This window comes from Thalassophryne amazonica, chromosome 7 (genome assembly GCF_902500255.1).
Source record: "Thalassophryne amazonica chromosome 7, fThaAma1.1, whole genome shotgun sequence".
Lineage (NCBI taxonomy): Eukaryota > Metazoa > Chordata > Actinopteri > Batrachoidiformes > Batrachoididae > Thalassophryne > Thalassophryne amazonica.
In genome coordinates, this window is record NC_047109.1 from 56271996 (window position 1) to 56286848 (window position 14853).

Below are 14853 nucleotides of genomic sequence, written 5' to 3' on the forward strand. Positions count from 1 at the left end.
TGTGAGATATCAGTTAGTGACTGTAGTGTTGTGGTTTGGTCTGTGTTGGGGTTCTGGTCTCCTCTTTGTTAATCTGTTACCAACTCTGAGCTGTCTTCTTTGATCTCTTTAGGTTATCTTTATTTCCCTGCCTCTTATCTTGTATCACATATTTGTTGTGTGGGCCGCTGAAGAGGAGGCACTGCTGGCCCACCACCACCAGTCGGTGCCCTGCTTGGAGTGCGGGCTTCAAGCATGAGAGGGCGCCGGAGCCATTGAAAGTGACAGCTGTCACTTGTCAACCACACCAGCTGTCTCTCATCAACCACCACATAAGAAGCGGATTATAACTCCACCTCCTCGCCGAGAAATCATCTACCACTAGAGGTAATCTTCTCTGCTGTATTCTCTGAGTGTTTTTCAAATTGTGATCTGTGTGCAGCCGTATACCTGTAAAGTCTGTTGGAGATTGGATTGGCGGATAGTGAGAAGACGACGGTCTTCGTCTCTCACTCCATCCAGAAGAGGGACAAACAGGAGCTGCACGAGTGATAACGTATCTGGAGGTGGAGGTTTTCCCTCCCGGAGGAATTGTGTGTAAAGGTTGCTGGGTGTGAGGACTCACACTCACCGTCATCTGTTTCTTGTCTGCCAGCAGTACCAGGGCCGACAACGGAGGACAGAGACCACCTGGGGACTCAGGACTTGAGTGGGGGTGATTTACGTGTTGGTTTACGTGTTGGCATCAGAATTTTGGCTCTCTGTTGGGACTGTTTACACAGAGACTGCTAACTGCTGCTTTGGACTTGAATTAACAGTCTTTTTCAAGACTTTTTTACTTTTTTACCTTTTTACTTTTTTTTTCTTTTTTACTGTGCTCCAACGCCTAAGGAAGACCTCTAACGGTCGAAACATCGCGACGGAGCACTTTTATCAGCTAACTTTCATCAGTGTTGGCAAGCTAACTAGCTTGCTAACGCTTTCGTTTTTATTTTTTTTATTTTATTTTATTTTATTTATTTTATTATTTTTTTTTTTTCTCTTTTAGCACTGTTGTCGTGCGTTATCTGTGCTGCTCCACAGCGTGTTTAGTTGATTTTTATTTTATTTTAGCACCGTTGTCGTGCGTTCGCTGTTGTCGTGCGTTGCCTGTGCTGCTTCATGGCCTGTTTGGTGCCTTGATTGGGGCACTCCTTCTGCTGAATCACCTTTAAATTATTTACACATTATTCACTTTGTGTGTTTTTAGGAATCCGCTAGGTTGCGTAGCTACTAGCTCTTAGCCGATTTAGCATGGTGGCTTCTCCTGTCTCTCCCGTACTTTTCTGCTCTGGGTGTGAAATGTTTAGTTATTCCTCGGCCTCCTTTAGCAGTAACGGTACTTGTAATAAGTGCAGCTTATTCGTAGCTTTGGAGGCCAGGCTGGGCGAATTGGAGACTCGGCTCCGCACCGTGGAAAATTCTACAGCTAGCCAGGCCCCTGTAGTCGGTGCGGACCAAGGTAGCTTAGCCGCCGCTAGTTCCCCCCTGGCAGATCCCGGGCAGTTGGGAAAGCAGGCTGACTGGGTGACTGTGAGGAGGAAGCGTAGCCCTAAACAGAAGCCCCGTGTACACCGTCAACCCGTTCACATCTCTAACCGTTTTTCCCCACTCGACGATACACTCGCCAAGGATCAAACTCTGGTTATTGGCGACTCTGTTTTGAGAAATGTGAAGTTAGCGACACCAGCAACCATTGTCAATTGTCTTCCGGGGGCCAGAGCAGGCGACATCGAAGGACATTTGAAATTGCTGGCTAAGGCTAAGCGTAAATTTGGTAAGATTGTAATTCACGTCGGCAGTAATGACACTCGGTTACGCCAATCGGAGGTCACTAAAATTAACATTAAATCGGTGTGTACCTTTGCAAAAACAATGTCGGACTCTGTTGTTTTCTCTGGGCCCCTCCCCAATCAGACCGGGAGTGACATGTTTAGCCGCATGTTCTCCTTGAATTGCTGGCTGTCTGAGTGGTGTCCAAAAAATGAGGTGGGCTTCATTGATAATTGGCAAAGCTTCTGGGGAAAACCTGGTCTTGTTAGGAGAGACGGCATCCATCCCACTTTAGATGGAGCAGCTCTCATTTCTAGAAATCTGGCCAATTTTCTTGGATCCTCCAAACTGTGACTGTCCAGCGTTGGGACCAGGAGGCAGAGCTGTGGTCTTATACACCTCTCTGCAGCTTCTCTCCCCCTGCCATCCCCTCGTTGCCCCATCCCCGTAGAGACGGTGCCTGCTCCCAGACCACCAATAACCAGCAAAAATCTATTTAAGCATAAAAATTCAAAAAGAAAAAATAATATAGTACCTTCAATTGCACCTCAGACTAAAACAGTTAAATGTGGTCTATTAAACATTAGGTCTCTCTCTTCTAAGTCCCTGTTAGTAAATGATATAATAATTGATCAACGTATTGATTTATTCTGCCTAACAGAAACCTGGTTACAGCAGGATGAATATGTTAGTTTAAATGAGTCAACACCCCCGAGTCACACTAACTGTCAGAATGCTCGTAGCACGGGCCGTGGCGGAGGATTAGCAGCAATCTTCCATTCCAGCTTATTAATTAATCAAAAACCTAGACAGAGCTTTAATTCATTTGAAAGCTTGTCTCTTAGTCTTGTCCATCCAAATTGGAAGTCCCAAAAAACAGTTTTATTTGTTATTATCTATCGTCCACCTGGTCGTTACTGTGAGTTTCTCTGTGAATTTTCTGACCTTTTGTCTGACTTAGTGCTTAGCTCAGATAAGATAATTATAGTGGGCGATTTTAATATCCACACAGATGCTGAGAATGACAGCCTCAACACTGCATTTAATCTATTATTAGACTCTATCGGCTTTGCTCAAAAAGTAAATGAGTCCACCCACCACTTTAATCATATCTTAGATCTTGTTCTGACTTATGGTATGGAAATAGAAGACTTAACAGTATTCCCTGAAAACTCCCTTCTGTCTGATCATTTTTTTAATAACATTTACATTTACCCTGATGGACTACCCTGCAGTGGGGAATAAGTTTCATTACACTAGAAGTCTTTCAGAAAGCGCTGTAACTAGGTTTAAGGATATGATTCCTTCGTTATGTTCTCTAATGTCATATACCAACACAGAGCAGAGTAGCTACCTAAACTCTGTAAGGGAGTTAGAGTATTTCGTCAATAGTTTTACATCCTCTTTGAAGACAACTTTGGATGCTGTAGCTCCTCTGAAAAAGAGAGCTTTAAATCAGAAGTGTCTGACTCCGTGGTATAACTCACAAACTCGTAGCTTAAAGCAGATAACCCGTAAGTTGGAGAGGAAATGGCGTCTCACTAATTTAGAAGATCTTCACTTAGCCTGGAAAAAGAGTTTGTTGCTCTATAAAAAAAGCCCTCCGTAAAGCTAGGACATCTTTCTACTCATCACTAATTGAAGAAAATAAGAATAACCTCAGGTTTCTTTTCAGCACTGTAGCTAGGCTGACAAAGAGTCAGAGCTCTATTGAGCTGAGTATTCCATTAACTTTAACTAGTAATGACTTCATGACTTTCTTTGCTAACAAAATTTTGACTATTAGAGAAAAAATTACTCATAACCATCCCAAAGATGTATCGTTATCTTTGGCTGCTTTCAGTGATGCCGGTATTTGGTTAGACTCTTTCTCTCCGGTTGTTCTGTCTGAGTTATTTTCATTGGTTGCTTCGTCCAAACCATCGGCATGTTTATTGGAGCGCTTCACTCTCAGACTGTGGGCTTACTTGTAGTTCCTAGGGTTTGTAAGAGTAGAATGGGAGGCAGAGCCTTCAGCTTTCAGGCTCCTCTCCTGTGGAACCAGCTCCCAATTCAGATCAGGTAGACAGATACCCTCTCTACTTTTAAGATTAGGCTTAAAACTTTCCTTTTCGCTAAGGCTTATAGTTAGGGCTGGATCGGGTGACCCTGGACCATCCCTTGGTTATGCTGCTTTAGACGTAGATTGTGGGGGGGGGTTCCCATGATGCACTGTTTCTTTCTCTTTTTGCTCCGTATGCATCACTCTGCATTTAATCATTAGTGATCGATCTCTGCCCCCCTTCACGGCATGTCTTTTTCCTGGTTTTTTCCCTCAGCCCCAACCAGTCTCAGCAGAAGACTGCCCCTCCCTGAGCCTGGTTCTGCTGGAGGTTTCTTCCTGTTAAAAGGGAGTTTTTCCTTCCCACTGTTGCCAAGGGCTTGCTCATAGGGGGTCGTTTTGACCGTTGGGGTTTTTCATAATTATTGTATGGCCTTGCCTTACAATATGGAGCGCCTTGGGGCAACTGTTTGTTGTGATTTGGCGCTATATAAGAAAAAAGTTGATTGATTGATTGATTGACTTGGTGGCTCCGGTGTTCTTCAGGCCGTTGGTGGTGGAAGCGGTGTGGGCCCCGGCTCTTCGATCATCAGAGGTCTCCTATCTTCGAGCCTGCCCACAGTCCTCTTGTGTACAATTGGCATCCACTATTTTTCTGTCTGTATTCCGTTGTGTGCCTTCACAACATTAAATTGTTACTCCTTTTCTTATCCATTGTCCGTTCATTTGCGCCCCCTGTTGTGGGTCCGTGTTACGACACCTTCACAACAGGATTTCTCGGCCATTCGTCATGGATCCAGAGGGGCGTCAACCACAGCTTGAACAGCCAATGGGAGAACAAGGAGCGCAGGCGTCAGCAGGAGGCGTGGTAAGTGATCTGCAGCAAATCCTTACCGCTTTCACTGCTCAGTTACATCTGGTAACCGAGCAAAATGCAATCCTCAATCGGAGGATGGAGGCTCTCACCGCCAGAGTGGAAGCACGCGAGTCGAGCGTCGCTGCAGTGTCTCCTCCTGCTGGCCCGGGGCCTAATACAGACGTTCCACTGGCCGTTCAACAACCCCCCCCACCGTCCCCTGAAGCTTACATAAGCCCTCCCGAACCGTACGGAGGCTGTGTTGAAACGTGCGCAGACTTCCTAATGCAGTGTTCGCTCGTTTTTGCACAGCGTCCGGTTATGTACGCATCAGACGCCACCCGGGTGGCTTATGTAATTAATCTGCTTCGAGGTGAGGCACGCGCTTGGGCTACAGCGCTCTGGGAACAGGATTCATGGCTTCTGACATCATACGCTGGGTTTATACGGGAATTCAAACAAGTGTTTGATCATCCTAACAGAGGCGAGACCGCCTCGACCGTGCTGCTGTCAATGAGACAGGGGCGTCGGAGCGCAGCTGATTACGCTGTCAACTTCCGCATCGCGGCTGCGAGGTCTGGCTGGAATGACGTTGCGCTCCGCGCTGCCTTCATAAGCGGACTGTCTCCAGTACTGAAGGAGCATTTACTGGCTAAGGACGAACCGCAGGATTTCGACGGGCTTGTCAATCTGGTTATACGCTTAGACAACCGCTTAAATGAACACCGTCGGGAGCAGGCCGGGGGGCGTGGCCGGGCACAAGCCGTCCCTCTCTCTTCCGGGTCCGAAGGGGTGACATCGTCCCCACGTTCCATTGCCAGAGGGCTCCGTGTGGCAACAGCTCCCCCTGCTGACGAAGCTATGGACACGAGCAGGGCCAAAGTGAGATCTGATGTCAGACAAAGGAGGCTGGCCCGCGGGGAGTGTTTTTACTGTGGCTCATGTGAACACATGTTAAAAGACTGCCCCAAACGGTCAAACACCAACGCCGTCCTTAGAAACTGGGCTAAGGGTGGGCCATAACATGTACACGGGGAGACCCCGCAGATCAGCACGAATCCCAGTGATAATCCTGAGTGGGGATTTAACCCTTCACGCCCCAGCACTGGTGGACACGGGGTCCGAAGGGAATCTGTTGGATAGCAGATGGGCAAAGGAAGTAGGGCTCCCTCTAGTGGCTCTGCCTTCGCCTTTGAAGGTACGGGCACTAGATGGCACTCTACTCCCGTTAATCACACACCGGACACAGCCCGTGACTCTGGTTGTGTCTGGGAATCACAGGGAGGAGATCGTGTTTTACGTAACACCTTCTACCTCCCGAGTGATTTTGGGTTTTCCTTGGATGGTGAAACACAATCCCCGGATCGATTGGCCATCTGGGGTAGTGGCGCAGTGGAGCGAAGCCTGCCACCGGGAGTGTTTAGGATCCTCGGTTCCACCCGGGATCACGGCTAAGGAGGAGGTTAAAGTCCCTCCCAATCTGACGGCGGTGCCTGAGGAGTACCATGATCTGGCTGATGTTTTCAGCAAAGATCTGGCACTCACTCTTCCCCCGCACCGACCGTACGATTGTGCCATTGATTTGATTCCGGACGTTGAGTACCCGTCCAGTAGACTGTACAACCTCTCACGTCCGGAACGCGAATCAATGGAGACCTACATCCGGGACTCCTTAGCCGCCGGATTCATCCGGAACTCCACCTCCCCGATGGGTGCGGGCTTCTTTTTTGTGGGTAAGAAAGACGGCGGACTCCGTCCATGCATCGATTACAGGGGGTTGAACGAGATCACGGTTCGCAATCGATACCCATTGCCCCTCTTGGATTCGGTGTTCACACCCCTGCATGGAGCTCAAATATTCACCAAACTTGATCTTAGGAATGCGTACCACCTGGTTCGGATCCGGAAGGGAGACGAATGGAAGACGGCATTTAACACCCGTTAGGTCATTCTGAGTACCTGGTCATGCCGTTTGGTCTCACCAACGCGCCCGCGACATTCCAAGCATTGGTTAACGACGTCTTGCGGGACTTCCTGCACCGGTTTGTCTTCGTATATCTGGATGATATACTCATCTTTTCTCCGGACCCTGAGACTCATGTCCAGCATGTACGTCAGGTCCTACAGCGGTTGTTAGAAAACCGGTTGTTTGTGAAGGGCGAGAAGTGTGAGCTTCACCGCACTTCTTTGTCCTTCCTGGGGTTTATCATCTCCTCCAACTCCGTCGCCCCGGATCCGGCCAAGGTTGCGGCGGTGAGGGATTGGCCCCAACCAAAAAGCCGTAGGAAGCTGCAACAGTTCCTCGGCTTTGCAAACTTCTACAGGAGGTTCATTAAGGGTTACAGTCAGGTTGTTAGCCCCCTGACTGCCCTGACCTCCACTAAGGTCCCCTTCACCTGGTCGGACCGGTGCGAGGCCGCGTTTAGGGAGTTGAAACGCCGGTTTTCGTCTGCGCCAGTTCTGGTGCAGCCTGATCCTACTCGCCAGTTTGTAGTGGAGGTGGATGCCTCAGACTCAGGGATAGGAGCTGTGCTGTCCCAGAGCGGGGAGTCCGATAAGGTTCTCCATCCTTGTGCCTACTTTTCCCGCAGGTTGACCCCCGCTGAGCGGAATTATGACGTGGGCAATCGGGAACTCCTCGCGGTGAAGGAGGCTCTGGAAGAGTGGAGACACCTGTTGGAGGGAGCTACGGAGCCTTTCACGGTTTTCACGGACCACCGGAACCTGGAGTACATCCGGACCGCCAAGCGGCTGAACCCCAGGCAAGCCCGCTGGTCCCTGTTCTTCGGACGCTTTGACTTCCAGATCACCTACCCCCCCGGGACTAGGAATCAACGGTCCGATGCACTGTCCCGGGTGCACGAAGAGGAGGCCAAGGCTGAGTTGTCGGACCCCATCGAAACCATCCTTCCCGAGTCCACTGTCGTGGCCACCCTCACCTGGGACGTGAAGGAAACCGTCCGGGAGGCCCTGGCAAAGGAACCCGGACCCGGGAGATGGTCCGAAGAACAAACTTTACGTCCCACCAGAGGCTAGGGCTGCCGTCTTGGACTTCTGCCACGGATCCAAGTTCTCCTGTCATCCCGGAGTGCGTAGGACCGTGGCAGTAGTCCAGCAGCGCTTCCGGTGGGCGTCACTGGAAGCCGACGTCCGGGACTACGTCCAGGCCTGTACCACCTGTGCCAGGGGCAAGGCGGACCATCACAAGACCAGGGGTCTCCTCCAACCCCTGCCTGTGCCTCATCGCCCCTGGTCCCACATCGGCCTGGACTTCGTCACGGGCCTCCCGCCGTCCCAGGGCAACACCGCCATACTGACGATAGTGGACCGGTTCTCCAAGGCGGCCCACTTCGTGGCCCTCCCGAAGCTCCCAACGGCCCAGGAGACAGCAGACCTCCTGGTCCACCACGTCGTGCGTCTGCATGGGATACCGTCGGACATCGTCTCGGATCATGGTCCCCAGTTCTCCTCGCAGGTCTGGAGGAGTTTTTGTAAGGAGCTGGGGGCCACCGTACATCTCTCGTCCGGGTATCACCCACAGACGAACGGCCAGGCAGAGCGGGCGAACCAGGACTTAGAACAGGCCCTTCGCTGTGTAACCTCCGCGCATCCGGCGGCCTGGAGTAACCATCTGGCCTGGATCGAGTACGCTCACAACAGCCAAGTGTCATCTGCCACCGGCCTCTCCCCTTTTGAAGCATGTCTGGGCTACCAGCCCCCTTTGTTCCCACTTGTGGAGGGAGAGGTCGGGGTACCCTCGGTCCAGGCCCACCTGCGGAGGTGCCGCCGGGTGTGGCGGACCGCCCGTTCTGCCCTGTTGCGGGCCCGGACGAGGGCCAAGGCCCATGCAGATCGCCGGCGATCCCCGGCCCCTGCATACCAACCGGGGCAGGAGGTGTGGTTATCCACTAAGGACATCCCGCTCCAAGTGACATCCCAGAAACTGAAGGACCGTTTCATTGGACCATTCCCCATCGCCAAGATCCTCAGTCCGGCCGCAGTGAAGCTGACACTCCCGGCTTCACTGCGGATCCACCCGGTTTTTCATGTCTCTAGACTCAAGCCATACCACACCTCACCACTCTGCACCCCTGGACCCGAGCCACCTCCTGCCCGAATCATCGACGGGGAGCTTGCATGGACTGTTCGTTGGCTCCTGGACGTCCGTCGGATGGGCCGGGGTTTTCAGTACTTGGTGGACTGGGAGGGGTACGGACCCGAAGAACGCTCCTGGGTGAAGAGGAGCTTCATCCTGGACCCGGCCCTCCTGGTCGATTTCTACCGCCGACACCCGGACAAGCCTGGTCGGGCGCCAGGAGGCGCCCGTTGAGGGGGGGGTCCTGTTGTGTGGGCCGCTGAAGAGGAGGTACTGCTGGCCCACCATCACCAGTCGGCGCCCTGCTTGGAGTGCGGGCTTCAAGCATGAGAGGGCGCCGGAGCCATTGAAAGTGACAGCTGTCACTTGTCAACCACACCAGCTGTCTCTCATGAACCACCACATAAGAAGCGGATTACAACTCCACCTCCTCACCGAGAAATCATCTACCACTAGAGGTAATCTTCTCTGCTGTATTCTCTGAGTGTTTTTCAAATTGTGATCTGTGTGCAGCCGTATACCTGTAAAGTCTGTTGGAGATTGGATTGGCGGATAGTGAGAAGATGACGGTCTTCGTCTCTCACTCCATCCAGAAGAGGGACAAACAGGAGCTGCACGAGTGATAACGTATCTGGAGGTGGAGGTTTTCCCTCCCGGAGGAATTGTGTGTAAAGGTTGCTGGGTGTGAGGACTCACACTCACCGTCATCTGTTTCTTGTCTGCCAGCAGTACCAGGGCCGACAACGGAGGACAGAGACCACCTGGGGACTCAGGACTTGGCGGCTCCGGTGTTCTTCAGGCCGTTGGTGGTGGAAGCGGTGTGGGCCCCGGCTCTTCGATCATCAGAGGTCTCCTATCTTCGAGCCTGCCCACAGTCCTCTTGTGTACAATTGGCATCCACTATTTTTCTGTCTGTATTCCATTGTGTGCCTTCACAACATTAAATTGTTACTCCTTTTCTTATCCATTGTCCGTTCATTTGCGCCCCCTGTTGTGGGTCCGTGTTACGACACCTTCACAACAATATTTTCTGGTCTAACATTCTTTGCATTTCCCAGCTTTTGTCTGTCATGTTCTGTCTGTCTGTTTTTGTCATTTCCTTCTCAGTCATTTCCTGCTGTATCGCTCCTTGTCACTTTCACCCTTTTTCTTGTCTTGTATTCTCTGCATTGGCCCTTTATTACCTCTCGTGTTTAGCACTCTCTGCTTCCCTCTAGTGACCCTTTATGTCCTCACAGTTCTTAGTCTCTTTACTTTACCTCCATCTAGTGTTCATTTTTGTCCCTACACATAATTAGACATTATCATTTACACCTTGGTTGGTCTGCACCTGTATCTGAGACATGCTACTTAAAGTGATTCTGGCTTTTATTCAGTGCAGGTCCATTGTCTCTGTTTGACTATCTGTGTATGCATGAAAGGTTTGCTCTTTGCAGCCTGAGTGCTTCCTGTCCCCTGGGATCATGTTTGGAGCATGAGTAAACATTGGTTTTGCAGTTTGGAGCTTAATTCACTCTTTTTACTCTTTGTTGAAATCCTGTTTTGAATCATAAGAAAGACGTTTGTTGGAATCCTGTTTTGAATCACAAGAAAGACTTTTGTTGGAATCCTGTTTTGATTGAGAAGACTGATATGTTTGAATATTATTCTGTATACCTGAAATACTGTTGGTTGAATTTGGTGGGTCATTTTGGAAATACACTCCAAGCAGCAAAGACATTCATTGGCTCTGCTTCTGTTTGGTACTCACTCTTTTATGTACAGACCGTCTAGTGCACTCCCCTTTACAGGAAGGAGTCCCCAGTTCTGGTGAGCACTCCCCTGGAGCTTCTACCAGCAGTGCAGTGGCATTCCTCTGTGGCCCTCACCAGGATTTAGAAGAGGACTCCTGACTCCAAGTTTTGTTACCACATGACATTCTTGACTGGTTTCTTTATCATTAATAAAACTGTGCTTTAATGCCACTCTCATCACCTCGGCTGTCCTGCATCTAGGGGTTCCCCTCGTCCCTTGGTTCACCTCCTCCCGACCCTAACAGAATGGACTTGCCAACACTGAAGAACCCCGCAGGCAGCTTTCCCAATCCAAGTTCTTTCCGGACGTTCTGTGAACAATTCCAACTCTGTTATAATTCCTACCAAAATACACAGAAAAAGAAGCAAAGGAAGGGGTACCTGGTGACCGTCCAGGGGGAGGTTAGCGCCCACCCCTGGGCTGTGGAGCTTCTTCCAGAGCTGTATTCAGTGGAAAGGGTTTTAAAGCAAGATAAACCTCCAGCTTGGGCATTAGATCCTCAAGAGTTCTTGAAGGGACTAGGCCACCAGGTGTCACCCCGGCCTGAGGTGTCACTCGTTGCACCACCTGCTGTCTCTCCATCATCCCTCATGACGACTGGGCCTACTTCCCAGTGGACGGTGCCAGATGCTGTTAGCGACTTAGGCAGGGCCCCGCGGCTGGAGAAGAGGAGCCTTGCCAAGTTCATCAAGAGAGAACTCTGTAGCTCTAATGAAGGGGTGGGAACACTCTTGCCAGAACCTTCAAAGACTTTGAAATGGATCCAGAGCCAGCCACAGAATTCCTAGAGCAGCAAGCCGCATCCTCTCCTGAGGACCCCCCCCCCCCCCCACTCTGTTTGATCTTGTCCAGCTGCAGCCACTGATTTCCGCTGCCCAGAACATTGTCCATGGATATGGTGTCTTTGCTCCATGACACTGCCACTTTGCATCAACTAGTAGCTAAACTTCAGTCACCCTCCATCAGGCCAGATCCAGTGACCATAGCCCTGTTTGGTTCCACTTTCCCTTCAGTCATAGACATCCTTCAAACAGCTACTCCTCAGCCTGCTGCCCTGCAGTCCGACTCACCCGGGTCGGGATCTTGCCCCGGATCTTCGTTGCCTCCAGTGTCCCTAGCCAGTCTGCAACCAGCCCTTCTTCCGCCACTTAATCCAGCAGTTCCAGCTGCTCTCCCAGGGTCTCCCCTTTCTCTTGAGCCCCTCCATGGCTTAGATGGGGCCCAAAAGAAAAAAAAAGCTGTGTTCAGTGTCGACGAGCCTCCGTTGCTTAACGTGCGCCACGGCTCAGATCCTGAGGCAGAGAAGTTCCACACTGGCCCCATTGATGTCAACGAGGGGAACTCCCTTCCAGCCCCCAATGAAATCAAGGAGAGGTTGTCCATCTCCACTTTGGAGGAAGTCCCCAAGGAGGCATTAGCTTCTCTTCCTGACAGCATCCTGGAGGAGCCATGTTGTTCCATGGTCGAGCCATGTTTGGGCTGCGGATTGAAGCAGGGATTATCTAACCATTGTTCTGACTGTTTCAGGCCTGAGGAAGCAAGGGCAGTCCTTCTGGGTCCAGGAAGCATCACGGGGGAATCAAGTCACCTGGCTCCAGATGATGTGACCCAGGAGACAGTAGCTTTGGCCCCAGACTTCCTCAGGGAAGCAGGAATGGACATCCTTACTCACAATCAATCCGTAACAAACTGGATGAGAATGAAGCTTGGATCACGGTTAGGCCGGAGATCAAAAATGCATGCCTGCTTGTCTTCACAGAATCCTGGCTCAGCGATTCTGATTGGGGTGAGGAGCTGTCATTGAGTGGGTTTGGGGTCCTGCTCAGACTGGATCATAACAAGGAAGTTACTAACAAGTCACGCGGAGGCGGAGTGTGCTGCTACGTAAACAAAAGGTACTGTAACACCGTTGTGGTGCGAGAGGATTTGTACTCCCGATATTGAGCTTTTGTGTTTCTCTCTCCGACCCTTTTACTTGCCGCCTGAGTTCCAACAGCTGTTTTTCACTATTGTGTACGTGCATCCTCGCGCTGACGCTGCGGCCGCAGCACAGCTGATCGGTAACATCACGCACCGGCTCGATACCATCTGTTCAGACGCACCGAAATTCATTTTAGGAGATTTTAATCATTGTCGTCTTTGTGATACCCTTAAGACGTACGAACAGTACGTCACTTGTGCTACAACGCAGAGGGACACGACTTTAGACTTGTGCTATGGCTCTGTGGAGGGTGCATTCAAGTCCCTCCCGCTTCCTCCACTTGGATCCTCGTATCATAACTGTGTATCTCATGCCGCAGTACGTCCCTGCGTTCAGGCGTCTGCCAAATGAGGTAAAGACTGTGAATTGTTGGTCTGAGGACAGCATTTCTCTCCTTCAAGCCTTATTTGAGTGCACAGATTGGGACTGTTTCTTTGACGCCTCTGATATAGATGAACTTTGTGACTCTGTCTCCTCTTACATAGCGTTTTGTGTTGACTCCACTGTCCCGTCAAAAGTTGTCATTTATCCAAATAACAAACCATGGGTAACTAAAGAGCTGAAATCAATAATTAATAAAAAGAAAGTGGTTTATTGCACTGGTGACCAATTAGAGAAAAAAAAGAAGTCTCCAGAGAAGTGAAAGGAGAGTTAAGAAAAGCCAGATTAAAATACAAAGAGAAAGTGGAGGCTCAGTACGGCAGTGGTGATCTCAGAACAGCTTGGCGTGGCATTAAGAATATGGCCTCCTGTGGCCACCATAAAGAGGACAGGAAACCTGTTACTGTTAGTGGTGTGCCTGATTATGACCTGCCAAGTGCATTTAATTCCTTTTTCTCTCGTCTTGAGAGAACTGATGTGGTTGGAAATGTATCTGATTGCAGAAACTCTCTTAAACCTGAAAAAGAAATTGTAATTTCACAAAACCAAGTCACTGCCCTATTTAAGAAGGTAAAGGAAGGGAAAGCTAGGGGTCCTGATGCCATCTGTGGGCGAACCTCGCACCACTGTGCTACCCAGCTCAGTGCTGTGTTTACAAGACTGTTTCAATCATGTGTTGATCAGTGTAAAATTCCCTCTTTGTGGAAGACATCTACAGTGATCCCCCTTCCAAAATCAAACTGCAATTTGCCTATCAATCTATCAATCTAGCAAAGGTGTGGAGGATGCTAAACTTTTTCTTTTGAACACTGTCTACAAGCACCTGGAAAAGGCGGGCGCCCATGTTAGACTTTTATTTACAGACTTTTCTTCTGCTTTTAATAAAATGCAACCTCATGTTTTGATACAAAGGCTTGCTGAGGATTTTAACCTTCCTGATCAACTGCTGTCATTGATTTTTAGATTTTCTCACTGATCGGGTCCAGCATGTTTTGGTTAATGGTTGCTTGTCTCCTCAGGGCTGTGTCCTGTCTCCTCTCCTCTTTATTCTGTACACAAACAGTTGCAGGATTGCATATCGATTGTGGTTTATTTTCTGTATTACAGCGTTTGGAAAGAGGTGTCATTTTATTTAAAGCGGCAATTTGAAGTTATTAATTCCGACTGGACTCTGTCTGTCTCAGCAGAGAGCCTTGCAGCTGCACGGCTCCAAACGCATGGAACGGAGGACGATTCTCATTTCTTGACTGCAACAAGATGAGTCACAGTTAGTGACTTTAATCCACACAAAAGCGACTCACGATATTTTAATGGCTTTGAGAGGAGTTAAGAAGCGGACTTGCCGTTTCTGAAGAGCAGCGAATCAAAGAACCAATGACTTAGGCATCAAAGTGGAGTCACGCAGCAGAAACGGTTGAATACAGTCTGCTGCAGACCAAACCCTGATAATCCGTAAGACTTTATTTGTACGTCCGCATGACTCTGAAACTCGGAAAAATCCGTATAATTTACGGACAATCTGTATAGGTTGACATGTATGTTTTTGTGTGTGTGTTTTTTTGTTTTTTTTGTAACGAGTAACGGCATGGCGCATAGAAAATGTATCGGAGTAAAAGTATGCAATTAAGGTCGGAAATGTAGTGAAGTAAAAGTGAAAGTAAGCAGAATTTAAAAAACTCAAAGTACAAAGTCTCCCAAAACATACTAAAGTACAGTAGTGAAGTATTTTTACTTCGTTACTATACAACACTGGAGATGATGACCCCTGATCTAAAACTTGTGTGTGTAGGGATTCTGGTATCATACTCTGAGACTCCATAGATAAGAATATATACAGCAAACTTTTTGCCTTTTTTGCTGTTTTGCCAACAATCATGAAAAAAAAACAGGCAGAAATTCAATTAAAAACCTTT

At 49.4% G+C, this 14853-nt stretch overlaps 1 protein-coding gene across 1 annotated transcript in view; it reads right to left on the minus strand.

The window, feature by feature from the left end:
- Positions 1-14853, minus strand: part of sv2a (synaptic vesicle glycoprotein 2A) — a 141173-nt gene that overhangs the window by 61250 nt on the left and 65070 nt on the right. The window lies entirely within an intron of this gene.